The sequence below is a fragment of the Rutidosis leptorrhynchoides genome, chromosome 10, assembly GCF_046630445.1.
Source record: "Rutidosis leptorrhynchoides isolate AG116_Rl617_1_P2 chromosome 10, CSIRO_AGI_Rlap_v1, whole genome shotgun sequence".
In the NCBI taxonomy this organism is placed as follows: domain Eukaryota; kingdom Viridiplantae; phylum Streptophyta; class Magnoliopsida; order Asterales; family Asteraceae; genus Rutidosis; species Rutidosis leptorrhynchoides.
The window spans coordinates 89,183,226-89,190,131 of record NC_092342.1 but is presented as its reverse complement, the minus strand read 5'-3'; the positions used below and the strand labels follow the sequence as shown (position 1 = coordinate 89,190,131).

The following is a 6,906-nucleotide window of genomic DNA, read 5'->3' as shown; positions in this document are numbered from 1 at the left end:
AGATCTATCAACAGGATTCGCGTTTACAATACCCATGTAAATAGTAGTTACCAAGCTACAGGGAAATATGCAGTGGTACAACTCAACGTAGAATATATTTTTAAGTACTTGTGTCTATTTTGTAAACATTTATAAAAGCAGCGCATGTATTCTCAGCCCAAAAATATATATTGCAAAAGCAATTAAAAAGGGAACAAATGAAACTCACCTGACAACTTCAGAAATAAATCACAGAGATGTGACCGAATATCGGAATGAAAGTAACCGTAGACCTCAACCTAGAGAACATATGTTGGTCAATAAGTGTCTAATAAGCTAGGTCGGTCCATAGGGTAAGTATAGTCCTATTGCTCAAGTCCGACTCATAAATTTAGCAAAGTTTAGCAAAAGTCAACAAAAGTCAACCGAAGTCAAAGTAAGTCAAATGTAAGTCAAACGCAAGTCAAACACAGTCAACATGGTCAAGACAAATAAACAATCTCATAATATTACCCAAGTTGGTCAAATAGTCAAACATAAGTCAAACTTAGGTTATCTATTTTTACTTATATAAAATATTATTTACATATATGTATTTTTTAGGTATTTTGCAGCTGATTTCGGGTCCCATCAACTTTGATATAATACCTTAGGTCATGACCATTGGAAAGTATATCATCCCACCTTTCTATAGACAGTTTATTTGACGAAAACGGAGTTACGGTTTAAAAGTTATGGCCTCACGAAAACAGCCTCCCGAAACATAAACTGCTGATAAAATGTAAACTGCTGATAAAATGCTAAGTGTTCAAAATCAGCAACGATTACCCATTTTAACGCTTATTTTAAACCTGTTTAGACTTAAACAAAATCATACATATAATATATCGTTTTAAAGCATGTCATAAATACTTTCAATGCCAATTAATAGTTTTTATCCAGACTTAACTGATTTCAACTTACGAGTCCACAAAGTAGACCCAAGAGTCATTTTTGACACTTTACCAAAACTAAAAGTCAGCCCCAACATCCTGTTTTCAGGCTCGTTTTAAACTAGTTTTGACTCGACAAAATCATACATATCTTATATCATTTTGAAGCATCTCATATCTACTGTCTGACCCAATTAATAGCTTTCGCCATAACTTAATCATTTATAATTTACGAGCCTACAAATTGAGCCCGAGAGTCATTTTGACAATTTCACTAAAATAATAAAAAAATTTCATTGACAACTCAAATTCCAAACCATAATACTTGAGCATGTAAAAATCATGTCATAAGTTTAAAAATGCTATTTTAGACGTGTTACATACCTTTGATCCTCAAAATTTCGCATATTGGTCAGAGTAGACGCGTATGACTCAAATGGGTCATAAATACCCATTTTGATCAAAACATGCCAAAATCATTTTTAAAATATTACAAACTTCAAACTTACTTAAATTGATATATCGGACGTGTCCTCGGTGCCCGTTACCCATTTTGACACTTTTTGGCTTAAACGGGTTAAATGTCCAAACGGACGGTTTAAATTACATGATTTATACATATACAAAATTATCACTTTAGAACACCCCACACTATATGAAATAGTTAATATAAGTGTATTAAGTTCATACAAAAAGTTTCAAGTCTCAAGTATTGATCATTATTTTTATAACCCGAAACATTTGCAAAAACACAAGTTTAAAACAAGGTTTACAGCAGCAACTTCTGTGATTTTTAGAAAAATCATCGCAACCCCAAATCAGTCACTGCTAATTGGAGATGCGGAATTTTTAAGTAGAGAATCTACCTAATTTTTATTATAGTCTGATTTGTCCCAGAATAGCCCCAGTTACAGAATACATTAAACTATGTTCGTGCAGTTTTCAGAAATCAAACAGCATTTTTATTAACATGTACCAAACTTTGAACGAGCGTAAAAGTCTAAAGAAAATTCGAATCGACCCGATTCTTGAGTCTAATATCAGTGGTTTTTCAAGTCCAACAACCCTATGAACTTATATTATCAGTTATATGTCATTTAGCATGCCAAAAACGTTCACCTTTATTCATACAAAAACATAACTTCAATCGTTCATAACTTAAGTTCTATAAATCGAAAACATATGATATCTAAACGAAAAGTTAATAATTTTTCAAGATCTTTTCAAATATTATTATGCCAAGAACAGATTGTAAACTCAACTTTTCCAGATTAGCAATATCAAATACGAATTTTCAAATCAAAATCAATTAATCACAATTTTTGATCTAGAAATCAAAATCGCGCAATATCTATATGAAAAATTAACTACTCTTCGATAGCAATTCAATTATGAACTTTGATTAACTGTATTTAACATGTAAGAATGAGTTCATATCAGTTCAAAAATGGAATTTCATTATAACTACTCAAATGATCAATTAAACACCATTTCATTTGTAAATATTCAAGGACTTGAGCACTAGACACTATATCTACCCTAATATGTATCAAAAACAAGAAAACTCAAAAATTAGAGTTTTTAAAACTTACCCTAATCAAGAAATTATTAGTATAGATGTGTAGAGCTCTTCGAGAGGAGTCCGAATATGTAAACGATTTTATGATCAAGTGATTTCTTGAAGGTGTTTTTGAGGAAAGAAGATCGATGAAGATGATGAATAGTAGATGGGTGTTCTTAAGAGAAAAATTTTGTACGTGGTTGTTTGATGAAATGAATCTGATGTAGATAATATAGATAAGACAGAGTCACGGGTAAATATCTATCTCAATAATAGATATCACGGGTATTAACTTTATAGTCACGGGTATAGATATATCATGGGTGTAATATTAAATAAACATGGGTTATAAATTTTTGTAGTCACGGGTTTAATAGTAAGGAAATATAGATATAATATATAGTCAAGGGTAATTATCAATGGCATTTACGGGTATCCCTAAAATATATATATTAGATTTTTATTAGATTTTTATCCGTTATCTAAAACCCAATGTATTTTGCCTTAACATGTTTCTGTGATTGATAAATTTTATATTTAAAAAAATACATCTATGTATATTGTTCGAAACCTTTTATATTTAATTCCAGTCAATTATTAAGATTATGTTTAAATATCACTATAATATTTAAATTGTATGATAGAGTAATTATAATGTTTATAAGTCATTATTACGTAAATTATGGGAGTAGTTGGCAAGTGGGTTACGAATTTTTATATCCATTATATAATATAAAATATTATAATAATAAACTGAATTATTAGTTTGAATTATTAAACCGAATTATTAATTTGAATTATTAATTCATTTATTAGTTTGAATTATTAGTGTATAAAACTATATATCTAGAAACGTTCGTATAATACGCGTATAAATACTTGTTGAATAAAAATATAAGTATCATCATCCTACTTAATTAAAATGATTTTCAAAACTCAATTGTTATATAACCTAATTATTAAAATTAATAATCATACATTTTGTTGTCTTAAAATTTATTTTTTTTTTCGTTTTCACTAACCGTAGTGTTTTCAAAAAAAATATAACCAATATTAATAGTAGTATATTATAAAAAAAAAATTACATATAAAATTGTAGATTTTAAGTAACGGTTGTAATATTTTTTTAACGGAAAGGTAACGGAAAAAATCGGGTTATTACACATTCTCTCTTTGTTCCATTATTAGTTCAATACTGAGACAATCTTTTGTCAAATGTGGTCCTCCACACTGCTCACAACTAATTCGTATTGAGTGGATATCCTTAGTCATCTTTTCCATTCATCTCTCGACAGCATCTATCTTTGCGGAAATGGAATCTAAGTCATGGCTAGAATCGGCTCTAGCTGCTTTAGATGATCTAACGATATCTTTTTCTTGGTGCCACTCATGTGAGTGGGAAGCAGTGTTATCAATAATTTTATAAGCATCAGTTTCTTTTTTCTTCATAATGGAACCACCAGCTGCTATGTCTATGTCTTTCCTTGTAGTGATGTCGCATCCTTGGTAGAATATTTGTACTATTTGACAAGTGTCTAAACCATGTTGCGGACATCCTCTCAATAATTTTCCAAATCTTGTCCATGCTTCATATAGAGTTTCATTTGGTTTCTGTGTGAACGTAACAATTTCTCCTTGAAGTCTTACGGCTTTAGATGCCGAAAAGAATTGTTTAAGAAATTTTTCAACTAAAACGTCCCATGTATCAATCTCCCCTTCAGGTAACGATTCTAACCAATCTTTGGCTTCTCCCTTTAAAGTCCAGGGAAATAACATGAGATATATCTGTTCATCCTCCACTTCTCTTATTTTAAATAGAGTGCAGATCCTATTAAAGGTACGAAGATGTTCATTTGGATCTTCCTTCGGCGCACCACTAAATTAGCATTGATTAGTTACCATGTGTAGAATTTGTCCTTTGAATTCATAATCTGGCGCATTAATGTCAGGTTGAGTAATTGCGTGACCTTGGCCAGTACGTTTAGCTCTCATTCGGTCTTCATACTTAAAGGTTCCAGATTCTCCATGATTGAATTTGTTGAATCTGAATCACTAGAGGATTCTGATTTAATGGTTGGTTCCTCAACAATCTCTGTTTGAATGATTGGTGGTTCCGAAGGAAAGATTAGTGGTTCAGGATCTCGAAATCGTCCCTGAATATTCTCCGGATTCTCAATTGTGAGGTCGGGTTCAAAAAATGGATTATCGGAAATTTGAATTGGAGTACTTGGTCGACTGGATGACGATTCTAAAGAAAAATCAACGGCGACAATATTTGCTAGATGTCTTGATCGAGTTACAGGTGGTGAACGTACAAAAGGTGGTGAACGTTTTGCTCGGTGCATTCACTGAATATCCTATTAGTTATAAAAATAAGAAAAATTATATAAGTTATCCAATTAATAGACTTTTCTGATTTTGCCCACGTTTCGAATAGCCAAAAGATGCAGCAGAGGGGCAGGATTCGTTTGGTCTCAATATAATTGAGTACTGTTTGGCACCAATAACCCGGTCCACGTACAAATCCAACTATTACTACGAACCAGAAAATTTTGATGTCTATCAATTTAACCGCTTAAAATAATTTTTCGTTTGAAATTTAAAGAAATATTAGATAAGAAATAGAGAAAATTCTAAGTCCTAAAAACTAGAATGGCGAGAAATAAGAGAGAAAAAGAGCGCGTCGAAAAACGTCAAAAAATAAAAAGGCGAAAAATAATAGGCGCCGAAAAATAAAAATAAGAAAGTAGCGCGTCTAAACTTAAAAAGGCACTAAAAACTAAAAATTAAAAGTTGCGTCTAAAAATATTAAAGTTTAAAAGAAAAACTATATCCCAAATGGCAATATCTTAAAAAGGTACTAAAAACTTAGAAAAGCGTCGCAATATTCTAAAGCACTTAAATCTTAGTCTAAAGAAAAAGCACTTAAGGGATTTTACGGCAAAGCCTAAAAATCTAGAAATAAAAATAACTATGGCAAATACTATATTTAAAACTAAGTACGAACGATAAAAAAAATTATGCTAAAACAAATAAAAAGATACAAAATATAAAAATAAACTTAAAGTTTATAAAATTATAATTTTTATAAAATTATAATTTTTATATTATTTATTTTATAAAAGTATTAATTTATATATTTATTTAAACTAATTAAACTTAAAAATATAAATTAATTAATAAAACTAAACTAAATAATAAAATACTAAAAACCTAATTAGGGTTTAATTATAATAAATAATAATACACCGTAATAAATGCGAAACTAGGGTTGATCAGGCGTGTCAGGGTACCTCCGCGAGTGCAGATGAACCCAGTTCAAATACTCCGCGAGTCGCGGAGGGTTCAGTTTCAGCTGAGAAGGGTTCGTTTTTTATGCAGGTCCGGATTTTTTTTTTTTATGTTTTGTTTTTTTAATTTTCTGTTAAAAAAATTGTTTTGTAATATAACTAAAACTTATATTTTAAATAAAAATCACTTATGAGTATTTTATAACTAAAAATACCTTTTTTTTATATTAGCGTCTCGCTTCGGCGTTAAGTGTTGTTCCCCGACAGTGGCGCCAAAAATACTTGATATGTGCGAGGCGTACTAGGAAATAGCGTATATTTTATTAGAAAAATACTATTAAATACGATACAATTTTACACAAGATATTTATTTATTTATAGAATGGATATACCTAAACTTTGCTACAACACTTATAGGCAGTGTACCTAATCGTACAGTAGTGTAGTTTTTAGTAAGTCCGGTTCGTTCCACAGGGATACACTTAAACAAGCTTAACGCTATATTAGTTTTAATTTATAAAAATACAAACATATATATAAGTAATATTATTATTATAAAAGGGGGTTTTTACCGTTTAATGACCGGTTTGTCGATTTTTAAAACTTTAGTCGCAGTTAAAACCTAATGTAAAATATTAAATAAATAAAAGACTTAATTTAAAGCGTAAAATAAATAACGGTAATGAAATTGCAATAAATAAAAGTGCGATGAAATAAAATTGCGATAATTAAAAAGTGCGATAATTAAAAGTGCAATTAAATACAATGACAATAAATAAAAATGTGATAATTAGAAGTGCAATTAAATATGAAAATAAAGGAATTATGCTTATTTAAACTTCCGTAATCATGATGTTTGACGTGTTGATTTTAGTTTATTCTCATGGGTTAATTGTTCTTTGTCCTGGATTATTCAATATGTCCGTCTGGTTTTTGTCCATAACAGTCCATCAGTCATAAATATAAAGTGCGAGTGTCCTCGTCAAATTATCCTTATATCCGAAGTCAAATATTCCAACTAATTGGGGACTTAAACTGTAACAAGGTCTTAATACTTTGTTATCAATTATACCAAGTGTCCTTGTACATAATTTCACCCCTGTTTTAATAATTCCATAGACTATTAATCCATTCCCGTGTCCGG

General features: G+C 30.2%; 1 non-coding gene across 1 annotated transcript; it reads left to right on the top strand.

Annotated features, from left to right (window-relative positions):
* Positions 1-4,009: 4,009 nt before the first annotated feature.
* On the top strand, positions 4,010-4,116 carry LOC139873974 (small nucleolar RNA R71). Its single transcript, XR_011767682.1, has one exon. It is a non-coding gene; the product is annotated as a small nucleolar RNA R71 (small nucleolar RNA).
* The last annotated feature ends 2,790 nt before the right edge of the window (positions 4,117-6,906 follow it).